The 23,387-nt window shown below is 38.1% G+C and overlaps 2 long non-coding RNA genes across 5 annotated transcripts; one reads left to right on the forward strand and one right to left on the reverse strand.

The window, feature by feature from the left end:
* The first annotated feature begins 1,766 nt into the window (after window positions 1-1,766).
* Window positions 1,767-2,832, forward strand: LOC132786125 (uncharacterized). The gene is made up of 2 exons (XR_009632411.1): window positions 1,767-2,041; window positions 2,113-2,832. It is a non-coding gene; the product is annotated as an uncharacterized LOC132786125 (long non-coding RNA).
* Window positions 2,061-12,227, reverse strand: LOC132786124 (uncharacterized). 4 transcript variants are annotated; one of them, XR_009632408.1, is made up of 5 exons: window positions 12,029-12,227; window positions 11,536-11,847; window positions 11,350-11,468; window positions 2,880-2,953; window positions 2,061-2,816 (listed from the first exon to the last, which is right to left on the reverse strand). It is a non-coding gene; the product is annotated as an uncharacterized LOC132786124 (long non-coding RNA). The 4 variants fall into 4 exon arrangements; XR_009632407.1 differs by lacking the exon at window positions 12,029-12,227 and having other exon boundaries at window positions 11,536-11,872; XR_009632409.1 differs by lacking the exons at window positions 2,061-2,816; window positions 2,880-2,953; window positions 12,029-12,227 and adding an exon at window positions 9,983-11,283 and having other exon boundaries at window positions 11,536-11,872.
* Between the last annotated feature and the right edge of the window lie 11,160 nt (window positions 12,228-23,387).

Consider the following 23,387-nt stretch of genomic DNA (forward strand, 5'->3'; position numbering starts at 1 on the left):
CCAGTGATTTGATGCACCTGCGAAATGAACTTGTTTTTGCGGGTTAGGAAAAGGTCAATTTTCTCAAAAACAGATAATTGGATTTCAACCAAAATTGCTATATATCTTCCTTATAGTTGTATCTACGAAAGTATAATGTGCGCTATGGCCGACAAAAAAGTCAAAAAAAAGTTACGGTCATTAATCGGCAGCATTGATTTTTTGTGCTCATTTTGTATGGGGCTGGAGCTGAGGTTATCGTACTTTTCCTGAAATATCTCAAAAACGAAAAGTTTTAAAATTATGAATTTTTGAGGGTATATTTATAAAACAATACTCTATAACTTGTCATAAGCGGATTTGGCCGACAACTCGTCAAAGCCGAGATATTTGCAAAAATGTTGCTACCCCAATTTTTCAATCACGATTTTAGTGCATAAATACTGCATGAAATTTGACGAACATGGATTTAGTAGAAAGATAATTTAATTTTCTATTGTTTTGCATTTAAACTTTTTTAATTTTAGTTTAAATATCACGTAAAAAGACGAAAACAAAAAGTTTTTTTTAGCCGATATTTTTGTATCGATATGTGACGCTAAAGTTGCGGAGCTATCTTGACGCACATCAAATTTTTGTGCAATTTTTACAAAAACTAATCTATTTTACTTGAATTTATAGTGAACAATATTGGTGGTGTTGGTGGCTAACATCTTGGAGCCTTTTGAGCACGCTACTCGGTCTATTTCCCAAGAAAAAAACGCTTCAATATCGATATTAATTCCTCTCATATGTGAATTAAACAAAAAGATGGTTGATATTAAGCCAAAAATTAAGACTACAGAGGGGAATTTAATTTTCGATTTTCTAACGTCTCGTATGCCAGAGCGTTTCGCCCATTATGAGGTTAGAACAGTCCCAAGAGTGGCAACTATTCTAGATTCAAGGTTCAAAAAAGATGGTTTTCTCTCTCAGTCAAATTCAGACCAAGCTGCTAAGGCTTTAGAGAATGAATTGTACAACACATTGTCCAAAACACAGCACGATACGCCAACACCACCAAATCCAGAACCGGAAAAGAAGAAATTTACGTTCCTACAGCAAAAAGTCGCTGTTAAATCTAAGTCGACCAGGACAGAAGCTATTATAGCTCTAAGGCAATATTTGGAGGCTCCAAATTCCCCGGAGAACGTCGAGCCCCTAGAGTTCTACAAGGTTTGAAATTGTTCAATATATCCTTTTAAATCTAATGGTTATTTTTTATAGATATGCCCAGATTCCATGGAAGCTTTGAAAAGCATTGCAAAACGGTACTTTTGCGTTCCAGCATTTTCCACGGCGTCCGAGACGATTTTCAGCAAAGCTGGCCAAGTCATTAGTGAGCGCAGGAGCTCTCTCAAACCAAAAATAGTTAATATGTTGATATTTTTGAACAAAAACAGCTTCCTTTATGATGTCTATTAAATAAGTTAAATTTAAACGGCGATAATCGATGTTTTCATCCCAAAACATCGACAACATCGATTGTGGCCAACATCGATGTTTTTCCAGCTCTAATGTCCATATATTGCGACACATTCAGTCCCATTGACCATTTGGGATTGTTGTGCGGGAACAAATTTCACAGAAAAAACTGCACCAGAATAGGGCATGATTGACGAAATTTACTAATCAAAAATAATTAATAAAAAAAATCAAATTAATAAAAATATTGTTTTACTAACGTAGCTTTATATTTTGGCTATCATCCTAATTGTCTGGCGGTTTCTAGCGTTTTTCATATTGTTACGTTTTGGATATCGTTTGTGCCAGCAATGTTGGGGGGGTTATCGATATATCGCGAGGCGATGTATCGGGAGATAGGAAATGGCAACTCCAGGGGGGGGGAAATTTGAAAATTGCTCCTCCTGTTAAATAGGAGTTCAAGAAAGAACGTCAAATTTTTTCACGGGAGGTTACAACGTGGATTTTTCTGGCTCGAGGAGTTGAATTTGGATGAAGGTTGGAGACGGTCGAGAAAAAGAAGAGAAGACTCTACTCCACGTGTTTGCTGCACCCTAAAGTAAATATTATATACGAAGTTACGCAAAAATAAAGATTTGTTTAGTATATAAAAAAAAATTCCGTTACAAGATCGTAAACTAACAACAGTGTGAGCAATGACAAACAACCATTAATGGCAACAACGTGCGTGAAAGTATTAAAATAAAGTAAAAAAAAACCCCGCGCAGCGAGATAGCGCCGCACAAGATCGAGGAGAACCAGAGCAACCTGGACATACTCAGTGAGGCTCAGATTAAGGCCGGCGAGAACAAATACTTCACGCTCAAGAAGCTCCAGTCCGGTTCAACAAAGGCGCGAGTCGCTTTCTTCGAGCAGCAACAACAACAACGATAGCGCCAGCAACTCTGAATCGGGCCGCGACGGCAACCGAGAAAAAACCGCAGCAGCAGAGCATCGCATCTTCAGCTTCATAATCTTGTGAGGGCAACAGTTGAGCGTAACCCAACTCCGCTTGGAGCAAACAATCTGCGAGGGAGCGAGAAGGAACTTGGCCAAGCGACACCAGCGGCCACAATCACCGCTGGATAAGTGCGGGCAACCATCCGCGAGACACACGGCGCTTTAACGACAGGAGTGGCATCGACGGCGTGAGACAGCGAGCGCTGAACGACGCATCCAGCGACGAGCAAGAGGAGGAGCCTGTCCGAGTGAGTTAGTGCGGCGGCGCCAAGCCGTTCCCTGTCCAATTTTAATGCGACACCGTCAACTCCCGATTGATGACGACCGTCATCGGCGATCGTAGATTTCTCACTCCAAAGAATTCGTAATTCAGTCTGAAAAGAAACCAAATTGAAGTATTAATAAATATAGAAAGAGAATATAATTTGATAACTCACCTGAAAACTAAACCACAAAAACTTAATTTTGAAGTCTAGAGCAATATTTAAATTATATTAAATTGAAGTGAAGACTGTAGAAAGAAACATATTATTAATTTAGCAGAAAATATAAGAAACATATTAAAAGACAAAACTTATAAAATCATATTAATGTAAATTAAAATTCCAAAGGCATTAAATAAACTGCAAAGTGAAATAAAGTAAAGTAAATTAAAGTTCGAAATACGAGATAAATTAAAGTAAATTCAAATTTATTTTCTTGTAAATAAATGACAGAGTAGGGACGACAAACACCTTCATACATACATTCTTAAAAATCTACTTGCTGCGGGATTATACGTTTATATTTACTAATTTATATATATATATACATACATATTCTCTATCACCACCCATATCGCCCCCTTCACCAATCCCAAGAGCTCTTAGGTAGGTTAAGGTTGACAATAAAGCGACTCAGATAAATATATATATATATACTTACATAAAAACATACGTATATAAATTGGTGAATAAATATACAAGTTAATTATTTATTTAAAAATAATAACAAAAATATATTTCATTACGATTCCGATTGGAACCGTTCTTTATTGAAATTGAATTAAAGACTAAAGACTAATTCTAAAGCTAGCCCTATATAAAGCTGCGAGTTTCAGCAGCGGCGTCGACAGCGCTGCTTTGGTTGGTGAATTGGGTGCAATGCTTCTTGTTCCTGGAATTGCTTGCACCGGCATGTGGCGGATGTATTGGGCAACTTGGCTTGGGTCTTCTTGGAATGTTTTGCAGGTGCACTCGGCGCGTGCAGGAAGTTAGTCAGACGCTGAGTCTGCATTTTGGACTTGTTGGATTTGTTGTTTGGGTTTTGAAATGTTTTGTCTGTTAACTCTTCCCCCTCTAATTCGTGCTTGTCCTCAAGCAAATTTTATTTCTCAAAAGTATGGGATGTTGTTGAATTGAGGCAGTGGATTTTTCTGTAAATCTTCTTGCTTGCGGAGTGGTGGCTTCAATGTTTCTGATGGAGCTGGTGTTGGTCCAAGTTGAAGGGTAATGGTGTTCTTCTTCCGACTGCAAGCGTGAAGTCCTAACGCTGTTATCAGGATGACACCGAAGAGCGTTAACATTGTAATGCTGTTGACCATGGAATGCGTCTGTATGTATTGCAGCTTGTTGGTGTTATTGAGATGAAGCGCTTCCAGTGCCTCTAGGGATAGAATCCTTAAACGTTCAGTTTCTTCGGCTGTTATTCGTGAGATTGGCACTTTTGGTTGCATAATGACTGGCTCCATATTGTTGAATAGCAGCTCTTTGATTTGCATGGAATCGTTGATTAGGTGTATTAGAAATGACCCTTCCAGATGATTTCCGGTTCTATTCCAGACCAAATTGCCGTTGAAGTTATTGAGGAGAATTATACCATTGTCGATTTCCTCTATCTCCGGGATGTGATCCGCGTTGCTGAAACTGCACAGTGCTCTCTCTCCCTTAACTAATTTCGGAATACAATGTGTTTGGCTTACATCAATAACATTCTTTTTGTCGCAAACTTTTATGTTTAAGTAGGTTTTACAATTTTTTGGTATGCCATATACTATATCATTATACAAAAATAGTTGACTTATTTCTAAGTGTACAATTGCGTTATTTTTTACTATTGGTTTTAATAAAATATCTTGATATTCAATTTCTTCTAGGTTAGGAATTTTGACAATATACAAAAGTGTAGTTTTATTATGAAGCATTGATATATCGGAGAATTCCATTATCTCTTCGATTGACAATGGTGGCATATTGCCTTTTCTAAATATTTCTCCAATTTCTGTTAGTTCATTTTCGTTTAGTAAAAGAGTATTTGCTATATTTAATTTGGCCCACTGAGTGGCATACTTGATATTTACTATTTCATCTTTTAATAATCGGATTTCATTATGAAGGCTAATGGCTACCTCGTTACTAAGAAAACTACTTTTTGTATTGAATTAGTTAGGAGTTCGATAAGGACGTAAGTTTGTTAATTCTTTGCTCCAGTTGTGTATTAACTATAACCTGTTGATTATTATTACTGATGAGATTATTGATATTTTCTTTTAACATGACGAGATCGTCATGATCTGGGTTGCCTGCTATGTACTTCCAACCTGTGCCTAACCAATTTAGTGACCTAGATTTTCGTTTATTTGGGGAATCTGTTATTGTTTTGAGTGCGTTAGTGGTAGCGATTAACTCATGATGTATTGTTGAATATAGCGGACTACGCTTTAGGCCCTCTTCAGTATGACTGTTAAGTAGGTCTAGTGCTTCCTGGATTTGATTAAGGTCTATTACATGTACTAATTTTGTTGAGGATGTCTGTAATTTTCCCAGTCCCTATGAATGGTCACTGTCTGAGCGTTCGTGTAGTTTGTAATGTCCATCGTAGCTTCCGTTATTGTCCATAGTAATACCCTGCGAATATTATGATTTGATGTTACTTTTATGTACGATTCTTCCAGATTCTGTTAAAATGTTTGTATTTTTATCTTCTTTAACTAATTCTTTCTTAAATCTTGGGGAAAGTTTTGAACCTAAACGAGTGTTTACTTTTACATATATTTCTTGTCCTGGCTCATAAGTTATTATTTCGTTTCTGCTTTTGTTGTGGAATTGTAAATTTTTATTTTGTGCTATCTTAAGTTTGTCAATATTGTCTTGTCTGGCCTGTTCGTACTGGTCTGGGTTTGTCGTGACTCTCCTTCCGAAGAATACCTCTAATGGTCGCTTTTTGGTCGTGGAGTGGAAAGAGTAGTTATATTCGTATATGGCTCTATCTAGAAGTTCTTCGAAGGTTCTATGGTGGTTTTCTTTCTGTAAGCATCTCATTACTTCGGAAAGTGTCGAATGGAACCTTTCTACTTGTCCATTAACTGTACTCTTATATGGTGGCGCAGTGTAAATTGTAATATTTAACTGATCCTCAAGCATGAATTTTATGGACCTTGAGTTGAGAGATTTCTCATTATCTATTACAACGAACTTAGGAACTCCATAATAGAAAATAATGTCCCTAAGTGGTGTTCGAATGTCTTCTATTGCTTTTGAATTGATTATGCGTGCCTGTGCTAGTTTTGAGAATTTATCTATTGCTGTAAGAACTAAATGGCCTTTGGTTGAGTAAATGTCAATGTGAATGATGTGACCGGGATATTCTGGTATTGGAGTTTTTTTTTATTTCTGGATTAGGGGGATGTCGGTCATATTTAGATTCCTTACAAATTTTGCATTGCCTTACTATGTTGCTTATTCTTTGTTTCATTTTGGGGAAGTAGAATTTTTCTGCTAATTGAATTTTATTTTCTTCGGCACTGCGGTGTGCTCTATTGTGGATTTTGAGGATTTCCTCCTCTTGTCTAGATTCGTTGGTGAGGTCTACAGTCATAGATTGAGAGAATCGGGTTTTGACGTTTTTGAAATATTTAGGATATAATAGTTGTATTTTCCCCATTATATCCTCAGTTGTTTGGATGCCATTTATAACCGAAGGGTTGAGGTATTTTTTTAGAGTTTCTACTAATTCTTTATCGTTAAATTCCTTTTTGTATATTTCGTGTCGATGGAACGTGGGGAATGGTATAGAGAATATGTAGTCGGATTTATCTGATTTGTTAAGAAATATTTGGTTCTTGAAAACATTAATGGGGACTTCCATACTGGGTATTAGTTCGTGACTTGAGCTTTCTGCACTATGCTGAGTTGAGGCTATGGAATTGATTTGATCAGTTGCTATTCTCGAGAGTGCGTCAGCTACGACGTTCTCCTTTCCTGGTTTGTAGAATATTTCGTAGTCATATTCTTCTAGGTAGGATTTCCATTTTTAATTCTAGCATTTCCGTTCCAACTGCTCAAAGAATGTGTTAGGGGTTGATGGTCGGTGAATATTTTGACTTTTGCTTTCCCATATAAATAATTTTTGAGAGCTTTAAGTGACCAAATGATGGCCAGCATTTCCTTTTCGTTAGCTGCATAGTTTTCTTCTGCTTTTGCTAGTGTTCTCGATAGGAATGAAATTGGTTGGTTGTCTTGCGATAGGACTGCTCCTATTGCGTAATTAGACGCGTCCGTTGTCAAGTGAAATTCTTTAGTAAAATCTGGATAGCGAAGAATTATTTCCTTTGAAATAAGACAACTTCGTAGTTTTTGAAAAGCCTTCAATGCTTCGGAGTCAAGAGTAATTGGTTTTTTTGATGACCTGTTTTGGACACGTGTCCATCTTCCCTCTTAAAAGAGACGTAAGGGGTTTTGCTAACTTAGCATAACTTTGTATGAATCTTCGGTAGTAGCCGGAGAGTCCAAGAAAAGATCTCAGCTCTTTTAGTGTTTTAGGGCAGGGATAGTTGGCTATCGCTGCGACTTTATTTGGATTTGTTTCGATGCCTTTATCGGAAATTACAAAACCTAGAAATTCGACTTTATTCTTCATGAACTCGCATTTATCTAACTGACATTTCATGTTGGCATCTTGTAAAGTTCGAAAAATTAACTCCAAGTTCCTGTAATGGGATTCATCATCTTTACTAAATATGATGATATCGTCTATGTAAATGAAACATATCTTACCGATATGTTCATGAAGTATGTCATCCAAAGCTCGCTGAAATATAGCGGGCGCGTTTTTGAGACCAAATGGGAGTCGTGTAAACTCATACTTTCCGTTATTGACGGAGAATGCGGTCTTTTCTATATCTGAAGGTTTCAAAGGGATTTGATGAAAACCACTTTTGAGGTCTAAAACCGAAAATACTCTATTATTGCCTAGCTGTGCAAGTACCTCGCCTATCTCAGGAATAGGGTATTTGTCTGCAATGGTTACTCTGTTTATTTTGCGATAGTCTATTACGACGCGATATTTCTTTTTTCCTGAAGCGTCAGCTTTTTTGGGTACGATCCATACGGGAGAATTGTATGGGGACCGAGACGGTCGAATTATTCCATCTTCTAAAAGTTCTTTTATCTGTTTATTCACTTCATCTTTCAGTGACATTGGATACTGATAGAACTTGGAATATACAGGGGTGTCGGTTGATGTTCTTATTGTTGCTTGTACCTTGGTTGTGTAGGTCAGTTTTTGGTTTGGATTGGCGAAGAGGTTTGGAAATTTTTTTAAGAGTTGGTTTAGATTTGTTTTCTGTGTTTCTGACAGGTGGCTTGTTCTTGGTACTATTGTATTTACTGCTTCGAAGATTTGTTCTTTTAAAGGGATTTTTATCTTGTTTCTGATTACCATTAGGTTTTACTTGGATTTATCTCTGCTCCTAATTCCTTTAAGGTGTCGTTTCCTAAAATAGCATCAAAAGTTTCTAGGTCTTTTAATAAGAAAAATTTCATCTCAACATCTGTTATATTGAACAAGTTGGCATTTTTGTGGTGTGTTACCAGTGTATTACCTCCTATCGAGACGGCGTGAAAAGGGTTTTTATTTGGAGTGGGGTTTTCTACAAATTTCGGCTTGATGTAATTTCTATTGGATCCAGTGTCAATGAGAATTTTAATTATTTGGCCGTTCCTCAATCTACAAGTAAAGTATGGGAGAGAGGAACTCTTTACTCTAAAAATTTAGTGCAGAGTAGTCATAAAATTCGCAAGTGTCATCTTCATAGTTGTTGTCGTATTGGTCTACTTGTTCTACGTATTCTTCTATTGTTTGTTCTACGTCTGCGTGAGTCTCGTATTCAGCGACTGCTTGTTCATAGTTAGTTGTGGTATCGTAAGTTTCTGTCGAAGGTTCTGTTATTTCGTCGTTGTTTGTCTGTATGTTAAAGTTTCTCTGTCGTTTCTGTCCGTCTGGTATAGGACCGGGGGGTCTTTTCCCAGCTTCGAATCGTGGCCTGTTCATGTAGTTGACAAATTTCGTTTGAACGCTGGAATCCACATCCATTGGTTCTGGACGCGGTAGCGGTTTCGGGGCCATTGGCCTAGGTGGTGCAACCTGTTGAGAGGTTGTGGCAACAGTGTATTGCCGTGGGTTGGCAATTGGTTGATACCCAGAATTTGGGAAATATTGTCTTGGTAGTGGAGTTGGTGGTAGTTGTCCGTAGTGTAAGTATTGTCGTGGCTGTTGTTGTCTGAAAGGGATTGGTGGTGGTTGTCTGTTTGAGAAGATGACATTCCGTGGGGCTGGTATGGGTTTACCATTACTGTTTCTAAAATGTGTTGGATGTCCTTTAAAAGTGGCATGTTTCGACCTAAAGGTTTGATTTTCCATTTTAAGCAGAGATGTAGTGCGGTAGGTAAGTCTGCTGGTTCTTTCATGCCTAATAGCCGAGGCAAGTCACCTTGTAGCCCTCGAATGAAAGTGTCTAGCGCTTTGTCTCTGTATAATTTTGTCAACATTGCTTCCCCGTTTCTGTCAATATCCATGCTACTCGTTTTATTTAAAATTAGAGACAAGTGTCTGTATACGTCTTTGTGGAAATCTTCCACTGATTGATTCGGACCTTGTACTAATGTAGTCATTTCATATTCTAGGGTTGCTATGTCTCGTTTATCTGCATAATGCAGTGATAGACATCTACACATGGCATCCCAGTTAAGCGGTACCTTATATGCTTCTAAAGCTTGGTCTGCACTTTTCGTTATCTTGTCTCGGATGGTGTGCAAGATATTATGATATTTGGGCGTACCTTGGTATGAGTTATATGCTTGTAAAACACGCTCTACACTTTTTTTCCATGAGCTAAATTCTTCGGGGTTTCCACTAAACTCTCGCAAACCTTTTGCTATGTCGGGTACTCTGTCAAGATCTGTCAAATTTCTTTGATGTTCTGGCGCAATAACATGATCTGGGAGACTTAGAAAATCTTCTACAGGATTGGTATGTTGCCTTAATAATGTTGGCAATTGTTCGGCTAATATTTCGCTTATAGCGGCTGTTAGAGCGGCTCTGTTATTTTCGTTCATGGTGGGTCTGTTTTGTTGATGTTCTAAATGCCTATTGTTTTGTCTTTCAATTGAACGTTGCCTTTGTGCTTCGTTCACTTGTTCTATTTCTTCTGGATCTAGTATGGGGGGTCGAATTAAGTTATGACGATTGGCCATAAGCGATAAGATGAAATTTAAACGCTATATTTTTCCTTTTTTTTTTTTTTTTTTTTTTTTTTTTTTTGTTTTATATTATAAGTTTATAACCAGTGGATGGTTTTTTCCTTCTACCTTGGAGGGTCCCTTGGGAATCGCAAAGTTGGAATAAGTTATATCACCGTTGTGATCTTTTTGTTTGATTTATCGCTTTACGCTTATTTATGTTATTTACTCTTTTACTATGGACTCTTTTGAGTCTTGTTTACTTTGCAATGATTCGTTTCTTTTCTTATATATTTTTTTTAATTTTGCTTTTCGCTTTTAGTTTTATTCATTTGCTTGTGATTTGCTATATTCTATATGGACTCCTTGGAGTCTTGTGTATTTTCACACTTTGCTTTATGTTTTTAATTTCTGTTTTTGTTTTCTTTTCTTTGTAAAATTTCTTATATCTAGCTTACATTAGCAATGATGTGGCCACCTTTCCTGATGGGACGGGGTTGTTCCTTTTGCAGCTGCTACTGGGGCTCCGTGATCCATACCTCCTGGAGAGTATTCTGAGAACGGATCTTGCAGAATATGTGGTCCACCGATGCAGTTCTCACAATCTCACCTGTTACACTAGCTAACTTAATGGCTTGGTACAGGTTTATGTTGGCTAACTTAATTGCCGAGATTGTTTGAACTGTTCCTTCAACTGACTAATTTAATAGTCGCGAAGGTTTTGCAAATTTAATTGCTTTGGTAGCACTTGGTCGAATTAACGTCCTTTTGGCTTAGTTGCACTTCGTCAAATTAATGTCCGATTGGCTGGTTGTTATTTCCCAGTGATTGATTATCACGAGCCTTTATTGGGATAATAACTTGGTTTGAATCGCGCACTTAGAAACTGTTTTGCTCTGTCGATGCACTATTCGCTTTCACGCACTTAGAAACTGTTTTGCTCTATCGTAACGCGATTTGACCGAAAATGTTCTTTGGCGCACTTAGATACGGTTTTGCACTATCGATACGCGAACTTTCCGGTCCCTGCTCGGGCGCCAGTTAATTATTTATTTAAAAATAATAACAAAAATATATTTCATTACGATTCCGATTGGAACCGTTCTTTATTGAAATTGAATTAAAGACTAAAGACTAATTCTAAAGCTAGCCCTATATAAAGCTGCGAGTTTCAGCAGCGGCGTCGACAGCGCTGCTTTGGTTGGTGAATTGGGTGCAATGCTTCTTGTTCCTGGAATTGCTTGCACCGGCATGTGGCGGATGTATTGGGCAACTTGGCTTGGGTCTTCTTGGAATGTTTTGCAGGTGCACTCGGCGCGTGCAGGAAGTTAGTCAGACGCTGAGTCTGCATTTTGGACTTGTTGGATTTGTTGTTTGGGTTTTGAAATGTTTTGTCTGTTAACTTACATACATATAAAGAGAAGTTGTCCTTTACGCCGTTGCGGCTACATGTTGGTTTCGCTCGTCCTACTGCGTGATTTTGTTTGATCTTGCTCCTTTGCCATTTTGTCCAAATATTTGTTATGATATCTGTAAATAAAAATAAATTAAATGTTAGTGATTAAGAAAAACTCATGAATTATAAAATAGTACTTACGTTGAACATGGTTGTGTGAGTCTTCTCATCATGGAGGGGAGGGGGATTCCACAGCACTACGCCGGATGAGGAGTAGCCACTGAGGTGGTGGCCAACGAAAGGGAGATGGCGCCGATGTGGCCATCTCAGGCAGGGAGGGTACGCCGGGGTCCAGTTGAGGCCCTATTCAAACACAAGATGGATCAGTCAGTTGTTTATTATTGTTTTTCTTTGTACTTATCGTCGTCAATAGTTTGTTTTGAATTTCCTTTTGTTTTTGCGCAATTTTCCAATTGCGCGGCAGCTGTTTTGTTTTGTTAGTGATGTGTTTTTCTGTTGTAAAAAAAACAGCTGTTAATATCGGTGAAGTTATCGATTGTGCGGACTGCGGGCCAGGGATGGGACTCCACCTGAGTACCGATGAGCCAGCCGGCACGGCCCCAGGGAAGACAACCAGTCCGCAACAATATGTTACTTTAGCTATTTTATGAACAGAAGAATTGGCAACACTGACTGTATGCGATATTTTCCAGTGTTAGTCATGGTTCAATTTCTAACTGATACAAAATTTGTGCCTGGTGGAACAGAGTCATTTGTTAAAATAATATGTGTGAACATACAATTTTATGAAAAATTTAAATTCTTTGACAGCATTTGTTATGTTTACACACAGATCAAGTTTGTTTCAAATTTTTGCCACGCCCACTTCCGCCCCCCAAAATTAAAAAATCGAATAACAAGCGTAACTTTACAGCTAGAGCAGCAATTTTGGTATGTAGAATAATAACTATAGTAATTGTGATTCCTGAAAATTTGGTTGCGATCAGATAAAATTGTGGAAGGTATTAATTATTTTGTATGGGCAAAAACGCCTTCTATGCTTTTATTTGTATGCGTCTATGTACATATATACACACATTCTCGCCTATATTGGTGTGTGCAGGTAGTGTGCATTGCACACGCTGTACAGCTTGTGTGTTGACTGTGTTCAACTGTGCAGATGAGTGCAGTATTTTTTAATCAGTGCATAAACATGGATTATAAGGAGAACGACGCTCGTGCAATGAACTCACAATATAATGTAAGTTTTTGTCATAATATATGTACATATATGTTTTGTAACAAAGTAGTATATGTGTTGCTTTATATGTTTGTGATTGTCTTTTGTATGTTTGTGGTTATTGAGTGCCAGAGACCCAGGCAAAAACAGTGATTGTTAAATATATGTACATATGTATGTGTCGGATCTTAAATTATGGTAGTCAGTGTAAAAGACTTAAATCAAATACGCGTACCAAGTGACATTTCTTGTCTCTACACTATAACGGTTGTTTGTTAGTACGCTTTGATCCTTCTATTCGCCAGATGGTCAGAATAGTTCGATGCGAACATGAGAGAGAGATGTTGCGTGCGGTTAGAGGTTCGAAAGAGAGATACACACTACGATTGTTGTGCGTGTATGCTTGAGCCACTGCGAGAGACAGAGATAGAAGTATGTTCGTTGCAGCTTTTCTGAAGAGCATTTTCGGTATGCAAAAAGGTTGGCGAACACTTCTAAGTTGGCAGTGGCGTAATCAAGTTTATTCGCCGTATACAATCCGCGTAATTTAATATAGAAGAAAATAATATTAACCCGACATCAGAAGTGGGATCAGTGCCAACTCCTGCATTTTCTGAAGATCAGTGGCGTACCATTATGGAACTGCAAAATCGTAATTTCGTCGAAATGCGTAAAGCAATGCAAGCGTATCCACCGTACTTGCGCACATGGCCAATTTTGACAACCGTTTGCAGCGTATGGTGTTCTCGTCAAATGTACAAACTAGAAGTCAAGATGCCAGATGGAACTGAAAGCATTTACATTTGACAAAAAGCGTAGTGCTGGAAGTACTGATGATAATAGCGGCGACAGCAAGCGAGCCAAAATTGTGTGCCACTTATGCAAGAAACCAGGACATAAAATGGCGGAGTGTAAATTAAAGCGGTCTGGATCGGAGAATAAACAGCATCGCGATTTGCAGAATGTGACCTGTTACCGGTGTGGACAACTTGGGCATCTTGCGAATCGGTGCACGAACAATGCAGCTAAATCTGGAGCAGTTACTGAGAAGAAATGTAATCAATGTTTTGTGGCTGAGCCAAAAGGAGTTTTGACACATCAGGGTGAGATCTTTCCTATTTGCTTTGACTCTGGAGCAGAATGCTCGCTTATTCGAAGTAGTGTTGCCGGTAAATTTGATGGCAAACTTATTAATAATATTGTCATAATACGAGGTATTGGCGACGCTGGCATTTCCAGTAAGCTACAAAAACTATGTAAATGTATTATTAATGGAAATATTGTAGAAATACTGTTTCACGTCATAGCAGATAAGTATCTCACAAATGATATTGTAATTGGTAGGGAAATCCTTAGTCAGGGATACGAAATCATCTTGAAACCTGATAAATTTGAATTTGTTAAGTCTAAATCTGTAAACGTTTGCAAAGTATCTGAGCCATCTGCCTTGTTACTTAATGTTGATACTGAAATGATTGGTAATGACAAGGAAAACTTAATTAAATTACTTGAAGACTATTCAGCTGCATTTATTGATGGAATCCCTTGCACAAAGGTTAATACGGGTGAAATGACTATTAGATTAATTGATCCAAACAAAACTGTGCAGCGGCGTCCATATCGTTTGAGTACAAATGAAAAGAAATTGTACGTGAAAGGATAACGGAATTGTTAAACTGTAACATTATTCGACCTAGTTGTTCTCCCTATGCTAGTCCTATACTCTTGGTTAAAAAGAAGAACGGATCCGATCGACTTTGCGTTGACTATCGTGAACTGAACAACAATACTGTTTCGGACAGATATCCCTTACCACTTATTAACGATCAGATTGCTAGACTAGCGGGTGCAAAATATTTTACTTGTCTGGATATGGCTAGTGGATACCATCAGATACCCATTCATCCCGATTCTGTTGAATATACCGCGTTTGTTACACCTGATGGGCACTATGAGTATCTGACAATGCCATTTGGCCTCAAGAACGCCCCGTCTGTTTTCCAGCGAGCTATTATAAACGCATTGGGAAATCTTGCATATTCTTATGTAATAGTCTATATGGACGATATAATGGTGGTGTCATCTACCATAGAATTAGGTATGCAAAGATTGAGGATTGTTTTGGAAATAATATTATTGCTATCCTTATAAATGAGCCTGTACTTGTTATTTTTGATCCACAACATCCAATAGAGTTACACACAGATGCTAGCTCTTACGGTTATGGTGCAATGTTAATGCATCGAATCAATGGTAGTCCTCATGTAATAGAGTATTTTAGTAAAACTACTTCCCCTGCCGAGTCTAGCTACCATTCATACGAATTAGAAACCTTGGCAGTGGTAGAATCCGTTAAACAGTTCCGTCATTATTTAGTCGGTCGTACGTTTGTAGTGTATACTGATTGTAATTCTCTTAAATCATCGCGGACGAAGATTGAGCTAACACCAAGAGTGCATCGTTGGCGGGCGTACTTGCAGTCGTTTGATTTCAAAATCGAATATAGAGAAGGAAAGCGCATGGCGCATGTGGATTTTTTATCGAGAAATCATATTCAGGAAGCAACCAAAGTTGAAAAGTCTTTAGTCCCTGAAAAGCGTGTAAACTTAGCAGAAATCTCAAGTGACTGGCTTGCTGCTGAACAGCGCCAGGATTCTGAAATCACTGATATCATTAACAAACTTAACTCTAAAGAGTTGACAGATGATGTTGCACAGACTTATGAGTTGAGAAAAGGTGTTTTGTTTCGTAAAGTTCAGAGAAATGGAAGAACCCGTTGTTTGCCAGTAGTGCCCCATGCATTTCGATGGTCAGTAATAAATCAAGTGCACGAGTCCATCATGCATTTGGGATGGAAAAAGACTCTTGACAAGACTTATCAATATTATTGGTTTGCTAAGATGAATAAATATGTTAGAAAGTTTGTCGATAGCTGCATTACATGTAAAACTGTTAAGGGTTCATCTGGAAAGATACAAGCCGAGTTACATCCAATTCCAAAAGTGAGTGTGCCATGGCACACGGTGCATATCGACATTACTGGAAAATTAAGTGGGAAGAATGATCTTAAGGAATATGTGATAGTACAAATTGATGCTTTAACAAAATTTGTTTATTTGTTCCATACTCAAAGATTAGATTCTGACAGTTGTATTCAGGCAATGAAATCATCTATTTCTTTGTTCGGAATACCGCAGCGTATAATAGCTGATCAGGGTAGATGTTTTACTAGTGGGAAATTTTCAGAATTTTGTACATCACAGAAGATTAAGCTTCATCTTATAGCTACAGGAGGCAGCCGTGCAAACGGTCAAGTTGAACGTGTGATGAGTACACTGAAGAATCTACTGTCAGCGGTTGAATCAAGTCACCGATCTTGGCAGGATGCTTTAGGTGAGGTACAACTTGCCTTGAATTGCACAGTTAGTAGTGCAACCAAAGCAAGTCCCCTAGAGTTGCTTGTCGGCAAGGAGGCTCGTCCTTTGGGCTTGATTCCACCGTATGATACAGAGATGGAGGTAGATAAAGTTAATGCTAGAGATAGGGCAATTGAAAATATGAATAATCAAGCTAGTTACGACAAAATAAGGTTCGATAAAAATAAAGCAGCAGTTGAACGACATAAAGTTGGAGATTTTGTTTTACTGAAAAACGAAGAACGGCATCAAACTAAATTGGATGCAAAGTTTAAAGGACCGTTTTTGGTTAGTGAAGTTTTAAAAGGAGATAGATATATCTTGAAGTCATTACATAATCAGAGAACTTATAAATATTGTCATGAAGATTTGAGAAAGATGCCAGATGGTTATGTTCCGAGTGAATTGGAGTGCCCGCCTGAGAATTGTTGAAATGGTTATAATATATCCGTGTGAGAGGATATGTTATGTGATTAACAAAATATCCATAAAGAGTATGGAATGGTTGAAATGAAGTTGCAATAGACTTCGATGAGAAAATGTTTGTGAATGGCGGATGTGTTTGAGAATTCGAATGGAAATAACCTGGCGGATGCAAAGTTTATGCATGGTTGATGAGACAATATTTGGTTGAGATGAGTTAAAGATATGGTTTTGAGATTTGGGCTATCTACGTCATTGGGCAAGCACAAGTGAAAGACGAAAGTTGGAACATGGCGTGTGGCGCTCTTGACGGGACTATGCTCTTAATCAAAAGGAAATCATAGTGACGATAACTAGAGTCGAATTTTGAATTGTTGAGAAACAAATGTAATGAATTTAATGTTAACATAAATTTGATTATGTAATGAGAATAAGAATTGAAATTTGTTTATAATGTTGCGTAGAATGTAAAATATAGAAAGACTATGAAATAAGAGAAAATGTTAAGTGTAAGGCAATATATCGAATAAATAAATGGTATTTGAAATTGATGAGTAAAAGAAAACACAAGCTATAATCACGGATTTATAAGTCATATTTGTAATATTAAGGTTACAGTACACGAGGACGTGTAATTGTCAGAATGGCCGTGTCGGATCTTAAATTATGGTAGTCAGTGTAAAAGACTTAAATCAAATACGCGTACCAAGTGACATTTCTTGTCTCTACACTATAACGGTTGTTTGTTAGTACGCTTTGATCCTTCTATTCGCCAGATGGTCAGAATAGTTCGATGCGAACATGAGAGAGAGATGTTGCGTGCGGTTAGAGGTTCGAAAGAGAGATACACACTACGATTGTTGTGCGTGTATGCTTGAGCCACTGCGAGAGACAGAGATAGAAGTATGTTCGTTGCAGCTTTTCTGAAGAGCATTTTCGGTATGCAAAAAGGTTGGCGAACACTTCTAAGTTGGCAGTGGCGTAATCAAGTTTATTCGCCGTATACAATCCGCGTATTTTAATATGGAAGAAAATAATATTAACCCGACATATGTATTTCATGTTCATTTGTAGTATACATTTTGTACAAAATTATTAAAATAAAATTATTTGCAATCAGACGCTGGACACAGCAAATGAATCGTCTTTTAAAGAGTACGCCTAAGCCTACTGATTCATGTGGTCGGAGCAAAGTGTTGGACACCTTTTCACGACTGGTCAATACAAACGGCATAATGACAGTAGAGTGCAACATATGCAAAAACATTTACAAATTTGAGAAAATCACATCATCATTATGGCCAATAGCCGAAAGCGCAGTCTTCCTGTCGTTGATGTATCCACCGAAACCAAAACGAAGTGCACCAATCTGGCAACGGAGTGGACAATAAAGAATGGTCGACCGTTTAATTTAATTTCGGACTCTGGGTTAAAAAACTTGGCACAGTTTATAATTTCTGTCGGTGCGCTCTATGATTTTCACTTCAATGAAGTGAGCGAAATTAATGAGCAGAAATAGTACGGATATAACATATCTGGACGGACGATTTCCTTAAGGAATCTTATATTTCACTGACTATGCATTATGTCAAAAACAAGTAAGAAAGTTACAGTCGAGTGTGCTCGAATGTGAGATACCCGCTACCCATTTTTAATAAGGGCAAAATATTGCGGTTTTATTTTCAAAATATACCGAAAATACTAAAAAAATACTAAAAATATACCAAATGGTATGTTTGGTATATCGATACAACACACCATTCAAAATATACCATAGACGGCACAATGTACCAGATTGTCGGCCAAAGCAACTAAGAGCCCTAGTAAGTAGGCGATTTGCCCATACAAAAGTATTTCTTTAATAACTTCCACAATTTTTATCTGATCGCAAACAAATTTTCAGGAATCAAAGCTACTATAGTAATTATAATATATACCAAAATTCGCAACTTGTTATTTGATTTTTTTGATTTGCGGGGGTGTAAGTGGGCGTGGCAAAAATTTGAAACAAACTTGATCTGCGTGCAAACATAACAAATGCTGTCGAAAAAAAATTAGTAGTCCTATCTCTTATAGTCTCTGAGATCTAGGTGTTCATACGGACAGACGGACATGGCTATATCGTCTCGGCTGTTGACGCTGATCAAGAATATATATACTTTATAGGGTCAGAGATGCCTCCTTCTACCTGTTACATACATTTCCTGTCGGCACAAAGTTATAATACCCTTCTACCCTATGGGTAGCGGGTATAAACAGCCTGCTATCAGTGAAATCAATGGAGGGAGAAGTAAGTAGGCGGTTTTGCCCATACAAGAGTATTTCTTTTATAACTTCCACAGTTTTTATCTGATCGCAATCAAATTTTCAGAAATCATAAATACTATAGTTATTATTACCAAAATTTGCAGATGTAACTTGAAAATTACGCTTGTTATTAAATTTTATTGATTTGCGGGGGCGGAAGTGGGCGTGGTAAATATTTGAAACAAACTTGATCGGCTGTCGAAAATTATAGCTCTATCTCTTGTAGTCTCTGAGATCTAGGTGTTTATACGGACAGACACACAGATGGACAAACAGACGGACATGGCTAGATCGCCTCGGCTGTTGATGCTGATCAAGAATATATATACTTTATAGGGTCGGAGATGCCTCCTTCTACCTATTACATACATTCCCTGCCGGCACAAAGTTATAATACCCTTCTACCCTATAGGAAGCGGGTATAAAAACAGACAAATTGTATTGAAGTATTAAACAATAGAAAAGAGAACAAAATTTGAAAACTCACTTAAAAACTAAATAACAAAACTTAACTTAAATTAAATTAAATTGAATTAAACACTATTGAAAAAACATGATATTAAATAAGTGGAAAATATAAGAAACATATTAAAATTTAAAACGTATAAATTTATATTAAAGTAAATTGAAATTCCTAATTAACTTAAAGCAAATTAGCCAGGTCAAGGTAGGCAGGTCAAGGTAGATGATTAAGCGATTTAAATAGATATATAAACATACATAACAAAACATGCGTATATAAATTGATAAATAAACATATACGAACCGCCAATATGCGTAAGAAATAAAATAAGTTATCCATTGCGCCGTTGTGGCTATTTGTTGTTTCGCTCGTCCTACTGCGTGATTTTTGAATTTTGTTCCTTTGCCATTTTGAAGTCCAAATATTTGTTTATTATCTGTATATAAAAAAAATTAATTAAATGTTAGTATTTAAGGAAAATTCTTGGATAATATAATTGTAATTACGTTGAACAAGGTTGTGTGAGTTTTCTCAGCATGGCGGGGAGGGGAATTCCTCAGCGCTACGCCGGATGAGGAGCAGCCAACGTAAGGGAGATGGCGCCGATGTGGCCATCTCAGGCAGGGTGGGTACGCCGGGGTCCAATTGGACCCTATTCAAATATAAAAAATGGATCAGTGAGTGTATTTATTGTTGTTTTCTTTGTACTTACCGTATCAATAGTTTTTTTTTTTTGTATTTCCTTTTGTTTAGCACAATTTTAAATTGCGCGGCAGCTGTTTTGTTTTGTGATGCGTTTCTTCTGTTTTAAAGCAGCTGCAGGGAGAGAAATGCAAGTTCGCAGAGGCATCATAGAGCTGATCAGGAGTATAGGGAAAGTGAACAGATTAGAAATATTCAGCGACGTTTAGTAAGGAGACGATCAGCGCGAATTAGGCAGCATGAGCAAACGGAAGATACAGTCCAAAGAAGATTGAGACGCACAGACCCCGACTATCGACAGAACGAACAATCGGATAATACAGTAAATAGAAGACAACGACGGAAGAATTCAGCCAGAACAGGCGGCTGATACTCTGCGACAATCGAACCGTAGGCAGGGCACTGACTATCAACGAATGGAACAAACAGAAAACTCAGAATTTAGGAGACTACGACGAACAACAGTATCTTTTAGAGAGCCTGAACAGCAGGCTGATACTGTACGAAGATCGAGGCGTAGGCAGAACGTACAGTACCGGACAGTAGAGCAGATTCAGAACACTGAATTTTAGAGGGAACGACGGGCGGACGTAACTTTTAAAGAGCCTGAACAGCAGGCTGATACTGTAGGAAGATCGAGACGTAGGCAGAACGTACAGTACAGGACAGTAGAGCAAATTCAGAACTCTGAATTTAGGAGAGAAAGACGAGCGGACGTGACTTTTAGAGAGCGTGAAGACGTATACGTAGACGGGATACACTGTACAGGACCAACGAACAAAGACGAAACTTGGCATTAAGGGCAGCAAGACGGACAGATCCTGAAGGGCGTCTATTAGAAAGGGAATTAGGATCGGATTAATGGGTCACAGGTTAGAAATATTCTTACGAAGTGCCCGGTTATTGGCGCGACAAGCAGCATTTGACGCCTCAAGACGACTTAGCCAAAGAGTTAGCCAATATAGAACAAATATTAAAGATAGATTAGTAGAAAACCGTCGTAATGCTGCCCATAATAGAGAAAACGTGCGAATAGTCTTCAGGAAGAGAATTCACCCAGACCCACGAGAATCAAAGCTCTTATTGAGAATTTTAATAGAGTTATCATGATGGGCCCCAACAAAATTTGCCTTTCTTGTAAAGGTCTCTGGTTTCCTCATCAAGTAATCCTACTTGACCTCGAATCATAATTGAAGACAATTATGAGTTTTCTGCGGAGATTTTTGATGTTGAACGTCAGTTCTCTTCATCTGACGGTTGCTTAACTTTTTGCAAAACATGTTGCCGCAAAATAAGATCTGGTGTTAAACCAAAAACTTCCATTTCAAATGGACTAGATTTCCCTCAATTACCTGATTGCCTTAAAGGCCTCACTCCATTAGAGGAACGCCTCATTTCTCCTCATCTTCCTTTTATGATAATAAAGCCTTTAGGTCATGAGCGTCAGAGTGCAATTAAAGGAGCTGTAGTTAATGTTCCAATACCAATAAGTAACATCGTAACATCCCTCCCACGGGCTTTTCATGAAGCCGAGGTCGTACAGCTCCACCTCAAGCGTAGAATGGAATATAGCCATGATTTCATGGCCGAAACCATAAGACCCTTAAGAATAGCTGACGCAATTAGGTATTTAGCGAATACAGAGCTTTATAAAAAACATAGTTAAGTTTTAAATGAACAGTGGTTGTCTACTTATACAACTGAAACTGTTCCCTTCACAGCATCTCAAGCAGACGCAGAATTTGTGGAGGGACTTGAGCGAAGAATTGAAAATCCAGCACATCAGGATGATGCTGAGATAGAGGAGCTCAATCCTGGGGGTCAAGAAACACTGCTTGAGAATAACCAGATAGACACCACTGCCATGCAGAGAATCACCCTGGCTCCAGGCGAAGGCCAACGACCCCTAGACATGATTCTCGATGCTGTCTCGGAAGAGTTAGCATTCCCTACAATTTATGCTGGCATAAAAAGACCTTGTCCCCTTAGCTTTCCCGCAATTGTAAAATCTGAGCTTCGAAATGTAGATAGGAGAGGTTGTCGAATTGACAAATTATTATTCAATTATAAGAAGTTAGACTTGATCCAAATTCGTAGTAATATTACTATTTGCATAAGAAAACAAAGCGCCCCACTCGCCATTACAGCCTCTAACGCTCTCAATGATGAGCATATAGATAGCATTATTCGCCACGATGAAGGCTATAGGGTCCTGAAGGGTGTTCGCACGTCTTCTGCTCACTGGGAAGCAAAAATGAAAAAGGTAATGGCGATGATTCGACAATTCGGTCTACCAACCTTTTTCATCACCCTGTCAGCTGCTGAGACACGGTGGTCGGAATTATTAGTTTTATTGAAGGGGAATATAGATAGGCAGCAAGTTACAGAAGTAGAAGCTTCGAATTTTAGTTTTAGTGAAAAGGTTCGTTTGATTAGGTCAGATCCTGTAACTTGTGCAATATATTTTGATTATAGATATCGTCAGGTTTTAACAATTATGAAGAGGGAGGGGGGGCGTGTTGAATTCCAACAGCGAGGTTCGCCTCATATTCATGGCATGTTTTGGCTGAAAGATGCCCCTTCTGTGGACTTTGAAAATGAATTGTCTATAGCCTCAGTCATTTCATGAGTGAGGGGTAACTCTATTTGTCGCTTCGGTATTTTCCCATGCCACAAACAGAAATTCATCAGACATTGGCTGAAGACTCTGAAAACATTTCTCTTCATCTAGAAAATTTAAAAAAGTTCAATCTCTTCTAAATTTCCTTTTTGATTCTGACACTATAAGTCAATTAAGCATATTTGAGAATTTCTTATCTCATCAACAATTGAACCTCAGCCATTAAAGTTAACACTTACAATAAACATATTCTCTCAATTCAAAGGGCCAATATGGATATTCAGTTCATATTGGATACCTTTTGGATGCATGTTGCAGTTATATAATTAATTATATCAATAAATCCCAAAGAGGAATCCCCAAATTAACTTCAGCATTAAACAAAAGCTGCAACATATTGGCCACAAATTTTTTTCCGTCACTGAGATTTCTGCTCAGGAAGCCGCCTAGTGTGGTCTCGAAGGCCTGTGTTTAGCCGATTTTGCTGCAAATTATAATTTTGCGAAATCCTGTCGGTCAACACGTCAAGATGCAGATGATGACATTCAGGCTCTTCGCGATGGTAGTGGCTTTATTAGGGAACGGACCAAACCAGCAGTTATTATGTTTAGGAAGTTCAATCTGAATGCCGACAGAGAGAACTATTTTAGGGAACTTTTAATGTTATATTTTCCGTGAAGGGATGAACAGGTAGATTTGCTTAGTGTTAATTGTGAAAGCGTGTATACAGGGAACTTAGAATCTATTGGATTCAGGTATAGGAAATATAATGTTTTAGAGGATTTAGAAGACGTGCTTAGAAGGGCCATAGAAGCTGAGGGAAATTTTGAAGAATTTTAGGGCTTTGGCGATCCCTGAAATAAATTCTCAAGTAAATGTTTT

Source organism: Drosophila nasuta, chromosome 2R (assembly GCF_023558535.2).
Source record: "Drosophila nasuta strain 15112-1781.00 chromosome 2R, ASM2355853v1, whole genome shotgun sequence".
NCBI lineage: Eukaryota > Metazoa > Arthropoda > Insecta > Diptera > Drosophilidae > Drosophila > Drosophila nasuta.